Here is an 18,835-nt window from a genome sequence, read left to right on the forward strand (position 1 = left end):
TCTTAACAGGACTTTTTTTTTTTGGTAGAGATGGTGGTATTTCGTTCAAAGGAAAAAGTGATACCGCTTTCACTCAGGCAGAAGATCATATTGTTAGGCCTTCTCTTCTCTGTACAGCAAGAGGTTCTGGGGGCACAGCACCTTGTTTAAGCTGGCTTCTTTTGAAGAAGGTAACTAGAGGTTCTGTTATGTACTAAGCTTGGATCCTAGAACAATAGGCAAGTAGGATCCTAGAATGCAACAGCTGATTGGCTTGCAGGAAAAGACCAATCAGGCTCCAGAAGGGAAGCAGACTCAGCCAATCAGACAGGATTCATTGTATAAATAATGTATATAAAAGCCTGAGGTTTGGGGGGCAATTCAATCACTGTTTTACAAGCTGCATTAAAGAGCATGAAATCACTACAGGACTCTGAGTATATTTCAGGTTCATTGGCATTTTTCAACATTAGTGCATGTTCATAGATGGTACAAGGTGAGCATAGATGGAGGAAAAGCATAAGAGGCTCCCAAGAGGTAGCCAAAGTCCTCTGGTCTCACATCAGATCTCCAGAAAGACACAGCCAGCCCCCTTGCAATACTGTTAGACTATAGATAGCTAGATAGATGATAGATAGTATGGCCTCCCCCTCATATAGAGAATCTCCTAATGTTCTGTGGGATGACTAAGGAGTGAATTTGGATGATGGCCAGTTGCTTTGGTGCCCTCTGCACGGGTTTTAGAAAGATATCTGCTCCCAACCAATCCCTCAACCCTCTCTCCACTGAGCTCGACCCTCACAGGGCACCACAGCTGCCACTCAGGTAGGTTGCTGAGCTACTGCCTCTTCGTTCCAGCCTATCGGGTGTTGCAGAGGATACTTGCCTTGCCCCAGACACTGGCAACCCACTCTATGCCACAGCAGGGGATCACCAACCCTTTGGACCTCATCTGCAAACCAGAGAGACCATGGGGAGGTGCATGCAAAGTGCCTACACTGCAACAGTGTGTACACCTCAATCACGCCCACACTCTCAATTAGGCTTGGGGAAAGCCTTCTATTGGCTGCAATAGAAGACGTCTTTCAAACCAAGCCTAATTTCAATGGAAATTGGGAGAGGAAGGCCTCTTTCAGCACCATAGGTATGCCTAGAGTCCCTTCTGCTCTTGGCAAGGAATTGTATCAGTGCCACCTCCCCGCCCCCCCCCCCCAGTTCTCTAGCATTTGATCCAGCTGTGACAGTGGCGAAGTGTTGCCACACACATTTACGTCATGAGCTCCATAATCTCCAGCGGTTCACCTTCATGCTTCCTTGTCATTTCTCCTACCATTCAGCTCCGAGTTCTTGTCTAAACTTGTGACCTTCATGGAGAGATTTCTGGGCTGGTTTCGCTGACCCCTAGGTATGCCTCTGCTGAGCACATGTGTACCTGGGAAAAGCATGTTGGCAATCCATGACCTAGGTAAAGGTGAAGGGACCCCTGACCATTAGGTCCAGTTGCAGATGACTGGGGTTGCGGTGCTCATCTCGCTTTATTGGCCGAGGGAGCCGGCAAACAGCTTCCGAGTCATGTGGCCAGCATGACTAAGCCGCTTCTGGTGAACCAGAGCAGCGCACGGAAACGCCGTTTACCTTCCTGCCAGAGTGGTACCTATTTATCTACTTGCACTTTGACGTGCTTTCAAACTGCTAGGTTGGCAGGAGCAGGGACCGAGCAACGGGAGCTCACCCCGTCATGGGGATTCAAACCGCCAACCTTCTGATCGTCAAGTCCTAGGCTCTGTGGTTTAACCCACAGTGCCACCCGCGTCCCTTACTTACACCCATGACCTACAGCACCCCAAATTCAGCACCCTCTCCTTTTAGTTCTGCTTGAAAGCTGCAGTCTATTCCCTTTGTTTCCTTCAGAGACACAGGTCCATTACACCATCCTTTGCGGCTGGTGGCAATGGGTTGCTTTTGCCCCATTCTGAAGACTTAAGGAGGATGATCTAATAATTAGTTCCCATGGAAACACATAGCTGTGATTGGCAATTTTGCCAGGGCCATTAAAAGGAGTCTGGAGCAGTACTTTTGGCTCTATTAACCCTCTCCTGCACAAAAGCTTTCCCATCTCACAATATGGAAACTGTCAAGCTCTGTTTAGTTCTAGGGCATTCTGTAATTATGTTTTTGCGTAGCTTCCCTTCAAAACCCACGCATCATATAGTTATGCGTCGCTGAAATTAAATGAACATTTGGAGAAGTTAACCAAACAGTGTGGAAGTTGTAAAACTGACAACTTGTAATTTCAATTATCTCCATTCCCTTTAAACAACAACAACAACATTATTTTTCTTACAGCTTTGCTATTTCTGCTGACATCAGTCCAAAAAACGTTTTGGAAAAAATGTGATAATATTGATTTGATCTCGCATGAATGTGAGTGAATATGTTTTGTTCTTAGAACAGAGAAAGGAGATTGAAGCGCAGGGAAAGAGCTGGGCTGCATGTGAGCAGCTGTGTCACGAATGTGCCCATCTTTTGATCTGTGAAATTTGGCAGGACAGCCTGTTTTTCTTTACCTGCCCCTAGTTTAATTTTGCAATAAACCCAGTCAGTTGATCTCTATATGGGGTAGATAGGAACAGCAGGTTCCTGCCTTCTTGAAGTGATACTTGAAAGCTTTGCCTGTGCTTCCTGCCATGGGTTGTAATAGAGAAGCCAAAAGAATATAGGAGGTGGGAATGTAGAAATGTCCAAATAACGGGGAACCAGGAACTCAGCACTGCTCATCCCAGCCATTTTTTTCAGACTTAGCTGATGCAATCACTAAACTATTGCTTTCACCCAGTTTACACTCTGATATGTTTCCCCTGCAGATCCTCTAAGGGGGTTTAGACATAGGAATGAAGCTGATGTATAATTCTGAGATAAAGGAACGAAGGAAGAAAGGAAGAAAGGAAAGAAGGAACAGCAGTAGCATTAGGTACTGCCCATAGCCACTACGATGCTAACTACAATATATTTCTTAACTACAGTATAAGCAGTAAATTTTGCTTGCTTAGCACTCTTGTAATAACATTAGCTGATTGATTTTGAAAGAGCACCAAAAATAGTTGTATAGGGCGATGTACACACAATATATTTAAAGCACAGGACTTCCTCAAAGAATCCTGTTGCTTACCCCTCCCAGAGCTACAATTCCCAGCTCCTTTAAACTACGGTTCCCAGGATTATTATTATTTTGGGTGGGAAGTTATGCGCTTTGAATATGTGGCGTGTGCACAGCCCGGATCACATTTATTCACACAGTGTGTAACTGTTGCCTCAAGTTGTAGTGATGGGCATTTGTTTTGAGGACTTGAAAATGGGACAAATGGACAAATTCAATGAGAACAAATCTATTGGCAGCTATTTGTCATAGCAGTTAACTGGAGCCTCTGAGTTCAAGTTCTCGTGTATATTAATCAGCATTGAAGTGTGCATATACACCTTTGTATGCAATTTGGTATAATTCTCAGTGCCTTCTATACGTGCTGTGTCAGAGGGAGCTGGCTTCAAGCACCAGGCCCATTGTCAGATCAACTCAGCCCCGCCATGTGGGAATCCTCTGCAGACAACCGCAATGCCCAGACACAGTCAGTCAGGCTATGTATCCACAGCAGTGACCAGGGAGGAACAACCACTGGGAGGAGCACAGAGAGAAGAAATGCTGTGGTACATCTGCAGCAGCCTAACTGGACACCCTCCTCTGTCCCGCATGCAACAAAGCATGTCTCTCCCAGATCGGTCTCTACAGCCACAGAAAACGCTGTAACTCTCCAACGGTTTCACTTTATCCTTGAAGGCGCACTCTCCCATGGTCTCCTGAGGCAGACGGATGCCAACAACAGATTTCCCCCTCAGTGATTTTCCCTGATAGAATCCATTTTGGCACATTGTTTTCACCAATATATGCATTTTTATGCACACTTTACCCCAGTATTTGTGTATACATTGCTGGGCCTGAAAATCACACTGCAGCATTCCAGGAAGTGTGACTGCCAAAGGATGGCTGCCCTACGGTTAACGTACTGCTTCAGAATGTGTGAATTAGGCAGGTTCACCTTTAAAAGCGAACCAAATAAAATGTACGCTCTATCCTTTATTTGTCACGAAAGCGGGCTGAACTCCTGTTGGTCACAGTACGACACGTTCACACCTGGAAGTGTATGTTGTTCAGAGGCCTTGCATTATTTTTAATGTGGCGGTTGACAGCAGCAGCTGCTGTTATTCATAATGCATTTCTGTTGCTTCTTGCTCTGATGTGCCCCCCGCCTCCCCATCCCATTTCCAACAAAAGAGTATGACTGTTTCTACAGCTCCCTTCTAGGGCTTGCTCCCTCCCCCTTTTTTTGGCGTTGGTGACTTTGTCACACCTTTTAAAACCTACTCATGTGTCAACATATCACCCAAGAAAATATTCCCCCACTGTTCCTTGACTGAAGCAGAATAATTAAATCCAGAGACCCCTTATTTAAAAGAAACCTTTGCCTTCTGAGACTGCGAAACAATTAGAGTGCATCAAGTTAGCGTGGAAAGTTATGTGTGGGCCCAACTGAGGCAAGAACAGCAACAACAGCTCCCCCCCCACATTTGCTGAGAAGCTAGCACCTTGTAATCGGAATGAGTAATTTATTTCCAGATAATGGAGTCTTGTAAAGTGCTTGCCAAGGTCCTAACTCTCTAAATACCTCTCAGAACATTATTGTAGCATTGACCCAGTAGTAGTGTAGCAAAGGTTATGCTTAATTGACTAATTTATGGTTAATGCTTTCTAGCTTGGAGGCTGCCATTTTGTCTAATGATAATGGCCCACTTGTTTCCTCAGAAAAAACAGCCTTGATGAGTAAAAACCGAACATATTATGTATCTGTCATTTCACAGAAAATGCACAGAAACCTGTGTGAACTTTCGTACTCAAAGGGACTCTTCAGCAGAGAGGTTTTGCACCCTTTTAACGATAGCAATTTAGAAGCCAATGCCGCTGTGGGCAGTCGTTTCGTGGACTCGATAATATCAGTTCAAAGTGTTAACAGACGCTTTTGAGTTAACCTCACAGGGAAAGAATAGGAGCCTCAGTCAGTGCTAGATCATTGGTGTTGTAAACATCCAGAGCTGTGGAACAAGTCTTTGATTCCGCTGATGGATATTAATTTGGATGGCTTTGAAAGATAAATTCATAGAGGAGAAGGCTACCCATGGCTACTAGACATGATGGCTATGTTCTGCCTCCATGGTCAGAGGCAGTAATGTGTGCTCTTGTGCTTGGGTCCTCCTGTCTACAGGTATACCCCAGCCATCTGGTTGGCCACTGTGAGCACAGGATAGGCTGTTGGGCTGACACAGTAGGCTCTATCTTCTTCTGATGTCATGAGTCCCACAGTGCTGTTGGGTTCAGGTTTGGATTGTCAAGCTCTGCCGCAGTAGGAGTAGAAGAAGGAAGAAACAGATGGGGTTCTGAATGGTGGGAACCTGGGTTGTAAGAAGGGGAATCTCCCCTTTCTGTACAGACTTCAGCTGGTTTGGAAGGGAGAGCAGGGATGCGGGCTCTTTCCCTCAAAATTCCTGTGGAATGGAGAGCCTCAGTGAAGGCGGGGTGGTCTGTGATGGGGGAGGCACAGCAGAAGGGAGCAGCGACTGAACAGTAACCTGAGTGGGCAGGTTCAGACTTGTCTGCTGGAATCAGGCACCACCTTGCAGACGTGAGCAATGGAGAACGTGCATTTGCAATCCCAATGTTCTCACGTGGCAAGCGAGTCTGTGGAAGCTTGTTGAGACATCTTTGTTGTTTCTTTCCAGTTCTGAACTTACTGCCTTATTCCTGAACTCCTGAATCACAACTCCTGAGCATTATGTCTGCTGCTAAGCTTGTACTGTTACTTGCCTGAAGAAAGACCTCTTTCTTACAAGTAAGAACTTTTGTCAGTGTGTGTTGGGCAGGAACTGTCATGGGCCAGGAGTCAGCTTCACCTGGTGAGCAGCAGCCTGAAGTGGCAGAAGCCAGAGTGACTCCACCTGCAGCCTTCAAGGACAAAGAAGAGAAGGCACTGATGGAACCAGTTGGCTCCGGCCTTCTTAGAAAGAGCTCTCAGCAGCAGTCAGATGCTGGAAAGAATGCCTGTGGTTCCTATATTGCTGCCCTTGGCTCCGTGATCATCTGGATTCCCAGAGCTCTGGACTTTGTGACTTCAAATATGGATTCTTCATAAGTGTTCCTCAGAGAACACTTGCTTTCTCGGCATCGGGACTAGGACAGGAACAGGACTATTACAACTACTCCAGGTTTCTCCCAAGCCTGCAGATATACTAATTGTCCTTATTGCTTCAGTGTTACATGTCCCTCTCCAATTATCTCAGCACAGACACCTCTGATCGTGTCCTCAGCACTGCAAGGATGGAAATAAGGACACCCTTGTAATATCCCTATTCTCATACTAAGGATTGCTTTGGACACTGTCTGACCTCCACTCTTACACAGCTATGAAGGCTTGTCACTCCTTGCTGGATACTATATTCATTGGCTATGTGATAGCCTCTCCTTCACTGTCTTAAAAGCCGAGTGCTTGATGACTTGCTTGGTTTAAAGAAACACACATCTATATCTGTTTCTTCATTGTCCTATGACATCATGCTGCCGACAACTGAAAATAGAGAGAATAGAGTGTGAAAAGGCTGCCGGCTATGAGCCCTAAAATGTATGTGCATAGTGAATTTATTTAAATTTGTACTAGCGATAAGAAGCAGACCACCAGCCCACTCAGAGATGTAACTTCCAGATAATTTGGGACCTTCTAGATATGTATGTATTGTGGAATGCCCATGCCTTATTATTATTATTATTTTTTACGGTGTTTGTGTGTCTAAATGTCACCGCCATCTTGTGTAATCAGTTAGTTTCCCCTCATGATAGTCCCATGTTTTTTCTCACAGTAGAAAATCTGACAATAGCAGAAACTCCTACTTTTCAAGACTCCTCCAGCTGGTTTTTGCCTAATTAATTATTTCCTCCATCCCTGAGTTCCTGAGGCCTGCAGAGAGTTTCTGTTGCGCATATATATATATATATATATATATATATATATATATATATATAGTCTCTGTGTTTAATTACTCTGGCAGCAAAGAGGGAATGAATTTCAGTTTCTTAGGATGGGCGGAACTTGCACTTTTTATTAGCACAGCCAGAGGGAAAGTCACTCTGCATAAGCTCCTTTACTGACTCATGTTGCAAGGACAGAAACCATTTCTGGAAATGATTAAGTAACCCGAGGGGTTGGGAGAAAGGAGAGGAGATTCAATTCTCACTATGCAGACAGAACATAGCAGAATTGTCCAGAAGATTTATAGGAAAATGACGAACATCACTTGCAGTGGGGGGGTGGGTGGGAGACAGACTTGCTGGACCATAGCTTTGGATTTTGGGATGCAGAAGGAAATACTAGCAGGGTTCTGCCCCATCCTGCCCTAAAGGCAGCACATACTTCAACTATGGAACTCTTTCCCCACAAGGAGGCCAACCACTTGGCTGACTTTAAAAGGATTAGAGAAATTCATGGAGGATTAAGGCTACTAGCTATGATGGCTATGGGAGAAGACTCTAGTGCTGGGGTTCTGTTTGTGGGTTCCCCACAGGCATCTGGTCAGCCAAAGTGAGAATAGGATTCTGGACTAGATGGGCCAGCAGATGCATACGTGCTCCAGAGTGCCTTGTTTTTCACTTATGCTTCATGTGGAATATTTACCTTTGCCAGCTCTTAAGAGTGCTGAGTTCCACTGCCCACCCACTCTCTCTCTCTGGTGTAACATCATCTTTGTTCAACTAATCTTCATCCATCTCATTTTTTAATGCCCACATGAGTCATATTTGTTTATAACAGTAGTGCATTAACTAAATTAGTTTGAACTCTTTACTCTGTGAAAACTGCTTGTAGATTGGCTTCAGGCTTTGGCTAAAAGGCTTTCAGATGGTTGCAGATTATATGAAATGTTGTTATAGAGAAGCAAATTAATTTAATTTTACCTTATGAAACCTGGAAGGATTTCCCCATTAGGAGTTGGTCCTTGTTTATCCACTGGTGGGGTGTTTTTTTTTGCTTCTTGTAATTTAAAGCAATCAGTCACAGGGAACATAAAATACATCAGTCAACATGAACAGATTAGTTCAACATGCAGAGGTTTGGAGTCTAATGAAACAGAAGTAAATAGAAGACATGGCAGTAAAGGGAAGCTGTCAATCACCTTCTAAACGACAAGGCATGTTTATGGTTGCTTTTTCCCCTGGAAGGGGGATATTGGTGCACGATTTTCTATTCCATACCATACCAAACCAAACCAAACCAAACCAAACCAAACCCCAAGACTACAGGCCTAAATACTTTAATGTCCTTTATACAGTCTAGTGAGCAGAAATTTTAGTTGTATAGGAACACTGTACATGTATATACCCTGCAAGTGTCCTGGAAAAACTGGGACATCCTGTGTTTTATCACGAGAGAACGGTGGTCATTTTGGTTACTGTGATCTTGAGTGATTTTGCAGCTTGATTCCCCCCGAAAAAGCACTTTTTAAAAAGAGCCATAATCTCGTGTTCGGGCACTGTGCCTGAAGAAGTGCTTTTTGGAGGTGGGGAACTGTGGTGTGAAATCGTGTGAGATCACAACAACCAAAATGGCCGCTGTGCTCTCGTGATAAAAAAAAGACAAGAAGATGGTATCCCACATTTTGGTTTCAAGGGGTTAGAGGATATGCATGTATGTCCAGCTGACAAATAGGAAGCTAAGGCAAGATAACTTTCCCTGTGCTTCTGTGGAAACCAGAAACAGTTCCTCTTCTGTGCTCCATGCAGACACACGTGAACAAGCCACAAAAAGTTATGTGCAGCGCTGTGCTTGTAAATTCTGAAAGTGCAGCTGCTCTTCCCAACAAGGCCCATAGTCATGCTCCCATATCCAGACTCCTAAGACTGCCACAAAAAATGAATTTTTGACCAATGCAGACATAACGGGGCAGATCTGTTAGAGTTATGTGAACAGAATTCCCTGATTGGGACCTTGTGCGAAGCATGAATCGATAAGCTCACCACACTCAGAATTAGTTCCGTTGTTTTACTGCAAATTGACTTTAAACTTGTTACAAATTTTTTTTTTTGTAAATATAAATCAAGAAATTGCTCTTAAGCAACTAGCAATGCAGTCCAGTTTTCCTCAGGTTCTTGTTAATATAGTCTCTTGGACTTTGAGAGAAAAATGACAGCACAACAGACAAAAGAGAACCTTTCTCTGCTGGCATGAGTGAATGGCCAAATATCTCTGCTGGCCAGATCTCTCTCTGCTACTGCATCCCCAGTTATTATTATTTTAAGCACTTAAAAAACAACAGTGCTGCAATGAATATGCTTGATTTGCATAATTAGCAAGCAATTTGCATAACATGCCAATTAGGATCCTTGGATTTGAGGAACTGAGAGGTATGGACAGTCTAACTTAACTGCAACAATGTCCCCAAATATTTTAAATGGACAGTTGATGTCAGATGTGTACAAGTGGATATTTCTTCTCGTCTAAAGTTGTCAGCCGTGTTGTTGTTTCTGTAACTTACCTGTCAGATTTGTATCTCCTGTACTGTATGGGAAATGTTCTGATGCAACTTCATTGTGTTGTACTTGCCTTCTACAAACTAGCTGGATGGAGGTATGCCACTGAACAGAATGTAATTACAGTTTATTGATTGTAGTTTTTAACAAACCTAACTTGTACTTGCAATTTCTGTGTGTGTGTGTGTGTGTAGGTGGTGAGTACAGGCAATTTCACTTGAGCCCATAGGACCAGTTTCTGTTGTTTTTAAGTGACTAAAGTTTCTCTCGTAATACTGCTCGGTGATCCAAAGTAAATCCATAACTGAAAGCATGAGTCGAGTTCAGTTTTGCAAGACTCAGAACAGTCTCTCTCGCCCCCACTTCCCCTCACAACCCCACCAATGAAATGGAGAAATGCACTCGATCAGACCACTTAACTCCATCATATTAATGGAAAATCATGCAGCAGAAGACATGTTGCAGCAACAGTCAACCGAAAGGAGAAAAGAACATTTTAAACCAAGTTTGGTTTCTTGAGAGTTTTGTCTTATGAAATTAACTTAAAATAATTTTCCCTTAAAGAAATACTTTCACCAGGACAATATATTTTCTAAACCTGATAATCTGTAGTTTATTTTAATATTTTGTATCATTTTAATCTTTGATGTTTGAAATCCATGTAACTTTTTCCAACTCCTCTGACTGACTTTTGTATTTATGCGCTCTCTCTCTCTCTCTCTCTCTCTCTCTCTCTCTCCACACACACACACACACACACACACACTCACACACACACACACACACACACACACACACACACACACACACACTGACTAGGTATGTCTGAATAAATTGAAGAAGAAATGTTAACTCCTGGACTTAAAATGCCAGACTTGTACTAATGATGCTTTTCACCACTGAATGTATTAACTATTTATGCCTTAGTTCAGCTTGCAGAATAAGGTTAAATGGAATCAAGCTGGGAATCTAATGACGGACTGAATCAATCCCAAAACCTACTTTTCAAGACAAAGGCCACTCTACATGCAAAGCAATGAGGAACTTGTGGCTCCCTGGATAATATTAGACTCCAACTCCCATCAGCCAGCATGGACTCCAACTCCCATCAGCCAGCATGGACTCCAACTCCCATCAGCCAGCATTGCCAAATAAAATGGGAGCAACACCTGGAAGGCTGCAGGTTATCCATCCCTAACTAGACTGTCCAGCCAGCTTGGTGTTGTCTACTTTGATCAGCAATGGCTTTCCAAGGTCCCTGATGGAGGTATTTCCTGTTAGGATATTTCCGTTCCACCTTAAAAGGGAGCAGGATGTTTGTATAACAGCCTGCGCATTTCCTGTCTCACAGGATGTTTATGTTGTAAGTTCCTTTCGTTTTCTGCTGTTTTGCCTGAGCAGTCGGAGCAGACGGTCATGTTTTCTTTGTTCTGACCAACGCTGAATAAAACTGTAAATATGCATGTTCTGCTCTCATGCTTGTGCAACTTTTTGCTGTGTGAATTCTGCTGTCAGAGTGTGCACTAAGCCTGAGGCTTAGTGTCGCTAAATTGCTGATATTGCCTGACTATGGGAGGTCGATGGATCGTCCGGCACCGAGCTTGGGGGCTCAGATGGACTTTATCTCCCTGGCAGTATCCCAACAACAGGTTTCGGGCCCAGATTCACGGCACTTGCAGGAGAGTAAGACAGCGACAGACTGCTGAAAGGTATGTGCTGGGAAAGTGAAAGCAGAGGCTTTTCTGGATGCCGCGAAAACGTCTTTGATGTCCGGCAAAGACTAATTGGCCTGGGAGCCGAGCCAGAGGCATCGTGATTTATGGGCTGTCGAGATAAGAAGTCTTTGAAGGCATAACGGCTCACGTAAAAAGCTGGAATGGAGTTTTTCCAAGCTTCGGAGGCCACTGAGTGCCCTAAGTTAAATCGGCACAATTATCAGACCTGGGCAAAATGGTGTGAGAGTTTGCTGCGTCAGTTTGGAGTCTGGCATACTATATCAGAAGCCACTCCAGTTCCTCGGACAGAGAAATGGCAGGCCCAGGATTCGAGGGCCATTGATATTATAGTCTTATCCGTCTCTCTGGAGGAAATAAAGACGCTTGCTGGAAATCTCACGGCACGTGACATGTGGGATGCTTTGAAAAAGGCCCACCAGCCAATAATCCCAGCCCAGTGTTTGAATGCATCGGAGGTCCTGGCTGTTTCCCAGAATGCTAGTGAATGCAGGGATGCTGAGGGCACCGGTTGCAAGCTGCAGGGGGAGAAGACTGCCACGTCATCCCAGGCAGCATTCCAGCCTCCAGAGGGAGCCAAAGAGTCGGCAGCTGAGAGCTCTGTTTCTCGTGAGAACCAAGGTCAGAGCCTATGCAGAGGCCGGAAGGCCAGTTGTAAACAAAGGATAAAGCCTGCAGATGGCCAGGAGCGGGGGGGCAAGTTGCAAAAGCCCACGCCAGTGGAAAACAAGGCTATGTTTGCTGGCACAGCTCCACCAAAGGCTAAAGGCACGTCTGATGGCCAGGAGCGGGGGGGCAAGTTGCAAAAGCCCATGCCAGTGGAAAACAAGGCTATGTTTGCTGGCACAGCTCCACCAAAGGCTAAAGGCACGTCTGATGGCCAGGAGCGGGGGGGGCAAGTTGCAAAAGCCCACGCCAGTGGAAAACAAGGCTATGTTTGCTGGCACAGCTCCACCAAAGGCTAAAGGCACGTCTGATGGCCAGGAGCAGGGGGGCAAGTTGCAAAAGCCCTCGCCAGTGGAAAACAAGGCTATGTTTGCTGGCACAGCTTCACCAAAGGCTAAAGGCAAGCTGCAAAAGCCCACGCTGGTGGAAAACAAGGTTTTGTTTGCCAGCAAATCTGCTTCGAAGGGGAAGGCCAGGTTTATAGTCGACTCAGGTTGCACGCGCCATCTCACCAAAGACCGCCATCTGTTCATATCCTTCACACCTCAAGATGGAGAGATCCACCTGGCTGATGGAAGGACTTTGCAAGCTGCAGGAGTTGGGACTGTGAAACTTGCAAGTCTGCATACTACCGTCAGAGATGTACTTTTTGTTCCAGGAGCTGCGGACAATTTGCTTAGTGTACCACAGCTGAATGGGCGTGGTTTTGAGGTTTCCTTCAAGAGGACTGTCTGTGTCATCAGAAAAGGCAAAGAGGACATTTTGCATGCAAAGTTGATGGATGGTTTGTTCTGTCTAACTTATGATGACAATGCTGTTATATCTAATGCTGATTCTTGTTGTGTTGCACAAACTAACAAGGTTCTTCATGCAGGATGCATTCACGATGCACATCGCAGATTTTGTCACCTCTCTTGGCAAGCGCTAGCCAAGATGCCTGGGTTGGTTGAAGGTTTGGACATCAAACCTTGTAAATTTCACATGAAATGTGTATCTTGTGCAGAGAACAAGGTGAAGGTTGCTCCAAAAGGCAAGGAGCCTAGCAGGCAGGCTTCCAAACCCTACCAGCTAGTTCACGCAGACCTGGTAGGTCCTCTAGCGCCCTCTTTGGGAGGAGCAAGGTACTTCATGGTTCTAATTGATTCTTTTTCCAGGTACATTCATATGTTTATGCTCGAGCAGAAATCGCAAGCATTTCCTAGGTTCAAGGCATTCTGTGCTTGGTTGGAGAATGCTCACGGTAAACGTATTGGTTGTCTGTTTACTGATCGAGGCGGGGAGTTCACTTCTCAGCAGTTTGAAGCTTTCCTGACTGAGAAGGGAATCCAGCATGATTTGTCAACGCCTAGATCGCCATGGATGAATGGGCTTGCGGAGAGAGCAAATCAAACGTTGCTGCAAGGACTAAAAACCTTGTTGCATGATGCCAACCTCCCTGAGAAGTTTTGGGGGGAGGCTCTCTCGAATTTTGTTTACACTTTTAATCGCAGACTGTCATCACCTATTGGTTGCACTCCCTATGAGAAGATGTTTGGTAAGAAACCTAACACCAAGCACTTGAGAATCTTTGGTTCTGACATGTGGGTACACACCCCACAAAGCAACAAGCTTGGGAAGCGTGGGGCACATGGTTTGTTCATGGGGTACGAAAAAGGTGCATACAGGGTATGGATGACTAACTCTAAATCCATTAAGTTCACAAGGAGTGTTGAGTACAATCCTAAGTGGGGGGAAAATGTGGGAATTTTCCAGAGTTACCCAGAGGAGGATGAAGGTGATGTGAAGAAAGCAGATCATGCTGAGAAAGCTGAGGAAACTGAGGATGATGATGATGATGATGATCAGAGTTCGAATTCCAGTTCAGTAGGCGGCGCTGCTGCTGCTGTCAGTGACAGTGATGACACAGCAGACTACAAGAGCGCAAAGGCCTCAGTCAGACCATCTGATGAGTCTGACAATGAACTGGAAGAACCACTGTTCACCATTGGTCACTTTTCTCCTAAGAAGGAGGAGATGAGTCCAGAAGACTTGCGTCTGGTTCGCAGGTCTGAAAGGGCGACCAAAGGCAAACCTCCAAAGAGATTTGCTGATGAGTTTGCTAAGACGGCAACTGCTGTTCTTAGTAGCTCAGAGAAGGTGTGGGAACCTTCAAGCTTCAAAGAGGTCCAGGAGTTAACCTCTAAAGATGCTGAGCCTTGGCTTAATGCCATGAAGGCTGAAGTTGATTCCTTGAACAGGAACCAGACTTGGGAGCTGGTACCGGTAGTCCCAGGGATGAGACTGGTTGGCAGCAAATGGGTCTTCAAAGCCAAGACAGACCAGAATGGCAAGGTTGTCAGACACAAAGCCAGATTGGTTGCCAGAGGTTTTTCACAGGTACCAGGGCAGGATTACCACGAGACCTACTCACCCACGGTCAAATATGAGAGCATTCGGCTGATGCTCAAGATCGCTGCGGAGGAGAAACTGCATGTTTCCCATCATGACATTAATACAGCTTTTTTGTACGGGATTTTGAACGAGCAGCTGTACATGCTTCCACCTGACGGGATGCAGATACAGAAGGGAATGGTCTGTAAACTGCAGAAATCCTTATATGGTCTCAAGCAGAGTGCCAGGTGTTGGAACACAAAACTCACTGAAACGTTGCTTTCTCTAGGTTTTCACCATGGCAAAGCTGATCCGTGTGTGTTTGTCAAGGAGGAGGGGCAAAACAAACTGTATTGTTTATGTTTTGTTGATGATCTTCTGATGTTTTGGAAGAATCAGGCTTTCTACCAAAGCACCCTAGCTCAGCTGAAGGAGCACTTTGACATGAAGGATCTTGGTGAGGTATCCAACTATCTTTCTCTGCAGGTGGAGAGGGACCAAGCAGGTAATTTTCTGGTACACCAAACACAGAAAATTGCTGATGTGTTAACCAGGTTGAATTTGGTTGATGCAAACCCAGCAGACACACTGATGGTGACAGGTTACCAGGTAGACAGTACTGCTGAAGCGTTTTCTGACACAACGCTATACAGATGCATTCTAGGCAAGTTGAATTTCATTGCTAGATGTTCAAGACCTGACATTGCTGTAAGCACTAACCTGCTGAGCAGACATGCTAACAATCCTACTGTTCAGGATTGGAAAGCTCTGAAGCGCATAGCCCGGTATTTGAAAGGGACTATGCACTACAGGCTGAGGTTCACCAGTCAGAAGACTGGAGGTCTTGAAATCTTTGCAGATGCAAGTTTTGGAAGTGACACCACGGATGGTACAAGCACTTCTGGAGTATGCTACATGTACAACCACTGCCTGTTTGACTGGTTGTGCAAAAAGCAGACAACAGTTAGCCTAAGTTCCTGTGAAGCAGAACTCAATGCTCTGTCATTTTCACTCATGGATTGTGAATGGTTGATGCAACTGTTTAAGGACATTGGGGTTTCTGTAAAATGTCCTATACAAGTGTATCAAGACAATAGATCTTGTTTGGCTTTGCTGAACTCAGAGAGTTGCAAGCAAAGAACCAAGTACTTGCAGATTAAGCTACATCGTGCAAGAGAGTGTATTCAGAAAGGACTCATTCAGGTGTCCTACATGCCAGGAAATGAAATTCCTGCTGATCTGTTGTCTAAGGTTGTTAACAGAGAACAACTGAAGGTTTACGCACAAAGGTTGCAATTGGGTTGAACCACAGGTACTACAGGTTACACGGAAAGGGGGAGGATGTTAGGATATTTCCGTTCCACCTTAAAAGGGAGCAGGATGTTTGTATAACAGCCTGCGCATTTCCTGTCTCACAGGATGTTTATGTTGTAAGTTCCTTTCGTTTTCTGCTGTTTTGCCTGAGCAGTCGGAGCAGACGGTCATGTTTTCTTTGTTCTGACCAACGCTGAATAAAACTGTAAATATGCATGTTCTGCTCTCATGCTTGTGCAACTTTTTGCTGTGTGAATTCTGCTGTCAGAGTGTGCACTAAGCCTGAGGCTTAGTGTCGCTAATTTGCTGATATTGCCTGACTACGGGAGGTCGATGGATCGTCCGGCACCGAGCTTGGGGGCTCAGATGGACTTTATCTCCCTGGCAGTATCCCAACATTTCCCATCACCTGTGACCTGATTTGTTTAATGAGCAATGCGAGAGATCACATCTGAGGCCTTCTGCGTGCTTTGCACTCACTCTGCCAATGAGCTATGGTCCCTCTCTCCTGGTGGCACCATGGCTCTGACCATATGCACCAACTCCTAGGGGCCAAGGCAATTTTGCCCCCCCCCATGGTTTTTTTGAGGGGTTTGGGCCCCCTCAATGTTCCAAGGGTGTTTGACTCTGTCCCTTGGCTTCTTGTGACATTGTGCGCATGATGTCAGGACGTCATGTTGGGCCCCCTCATTCATCTTGAGAAGATGGCACCTCTGAACATATCAGAGCTGATGTGGGGCTGGTGTTGGTGGAGTTCCAGCATCCTGCCTCTGCCCCAAAGGCGGCACGAACCCTGGGTGAGTGCTGGGAACCCCTGGAGTCCCACACCGTTCAGAGATTGAGGTGACAAACAATAATATCAAAGCATTCTCTCAATAAAAGTGAATGGGAAAACGTCGATGAGTCTCAACTCATTCTGCTTGTTCTCTCCTGCAAATGCCTTCTCTACTTCCCACCAGTGTGTTCGCCAAAAAATGCAAATCTCTCAATATCAGCTATTATGATTGCCTGTGGTGCTCATTTTACCCTTCCTATCCACCTTCAGAATGCCCAAGTCTGCTCACAACATATGCTGAGCACCTTCCAAACAAGAACACAAACAGCGTAGATGGTGTTGCAATAGCTTCATCATGGGAATTTCTGTCCCTGCACATTCAGCCATTGTCACCACTTACAGAGAGTTCCTTTTATTAAGGGAGAGACTGTGTCTTGAAGTCCACTTGCCTCGGTGAAACCCCTTGGCATCTTCCATTTGAAAAAGTGAACTGAGACTTTCGCTTTGGAAAAGGAGACAAACACCCACTAATCAGCTGGAAACATTTTAGAATTCACACAAACCTGTTGATTTTTTGTAATGGTTAAAGACCCTCTTCAAGATCCTTCAATTGGCTTTGCTTCCCTGTCATTTGAATGCATTTCCTTTCAATTAGTCTCACCAATGAATGGTATCTTTTCTGTAGCTGTGTACTTCAGCCCCAGCCCATTCTTGTAACAGGCTGTGTAGTGAGATTTTGTCTATTTAATTTGCAATCTCCCCTCCTCCCAATTTTTTTTTAAATGACTAGTTATATGGAACTTATATGGCAGTGATGGTCACCAACTTGGATGACTTTAAAAGACGATGAGACAAATTCATGGAAGAAAAGGCAATTGATGGCTACTAGCCTTGATGTCTATGCCTCCACATTTGGAAGTAGTGATGCTTTTAAATTCCAGTTGGTGGAAACCACAGGAGGAGAGAGGGGGTTGCACAGAAGCGCTAAATCATGCTTTGTGCAGAAGTGCCAAATTGCAACCCACGCATGTGCAGACGTGGCACTGCGGGTTGCGAACGCTGCGGGTTGCGAACGTGCCTCCTGGCCGGATCACGTTTGCAACCCGAGTGTCTACTGTATACCACCTTTATTTTCCAAGGATCTCAAGATGGTGTACATGGTTCTCCTCCCTGCCCCGGTATTATCCTCACAACAACCCTGTGAGGTAGGTGGGGCTAAGAGATGGTGACTGGCTCAAGGTCACCCAGTGAGCTTCATGACTGAGTTGGGGATTCAAAACCTGCTCTCTCAGGTCCTAATCCGACACAGTAACCAGAGCCCCTTGAAGCTGCTTAGGTGTGCTTGGTTGTCCTTCATACATATGGGGAACAGAAATTTGTCACCTCAAATGCCCATGACTCCATGCTCCTCTGAGATATCTGATACCGTTCTGTGTCTGCATGTCTTAGGCTGTGCTTGTGGTGGGTGATAGCTATGGGCTGCTTAAAGCAGGATAGACAAGAGCATCAGTAGGAGGAAGGCTGGTCACATCTGAGACTGGCTGGTTTATTAGAGTGACAGCGATGTGAGAGCACTACCCTAGTTTCAGGACAAAGATTAGCACGAGAGGGGGGTGGGGAACGCTGTCTAATTCAAGGCTGCTCTCCTTCCACTTTCTTGAAGTGGCAGATAACAGCTGAGAGGCAAGAGGACTATATCTATGTAGACAGGCTCATTATGGAAAGGAAATGGAAGATTTAAGCCAATCTTGACTCTCATTGCTACAGCTGATACAAAATCCTGGGGCTCCACACTGTCTTCAGTCAGGCCCTCCTCTGTTTGCCCTTTGAGATCCCATTCCCAGTAAACAAGGCAGGGGTTTTCATTTAGGCTCTTCCAGAGACTGAAGTGTGTTGACAAGGCAAATGTGTCAAAGATGCTTATGCATATTATTGTCTAATAATATAGCTGCTTGTGTCTTCCCAGAGGCTTTTTCCACCAGGTGCACAAACGGAAGCCGATTATTAATCTCTGATTATTAAAAATCTTTCCCTCCGATAGTTCAAGTTACGTGATTATCCTCTCTCAATTTAGACCACGCATGTCATGAGTACTTGGTGGGTCTTAATCAAATACATTGTTTTAGTTAAAAATGTCCTTCTCAAAAAAAAAAAAAAAAAAGGGTGTGTGTGAAATTGGATAAAATCATTCCTAATTACAATATTTTTGATCAGTTTTGTGTGTGGGGAGGTTTTGAAACACTGCAGCATATCTATAACTAGTTTCTCTCTGTGTAAAATATATTCAAAATTGAAACTTCTATATTTTCAAAAGGGGGAAAAAAACGTGACTAGGGGTCAGCTTCTTCAGCTGTATATATTGAATGAGGCCCTGAGGTT

This window comes from Podarcis raffonei, chromosome 12 (assembly GCF_027172205.1).
Source record: "Podarcis raffonei isolate rPodRaf1 chromosome 12, rPodRaf1.pri, whole genome shotgun sequence".
NCBI classification, from domain to species: domain Eukaryota; kingdom Metazoa; phylum Chordata; class Lepidosauria; order Squamata; family Lacertidae; genus Podarcis; species Podarcis raffonei.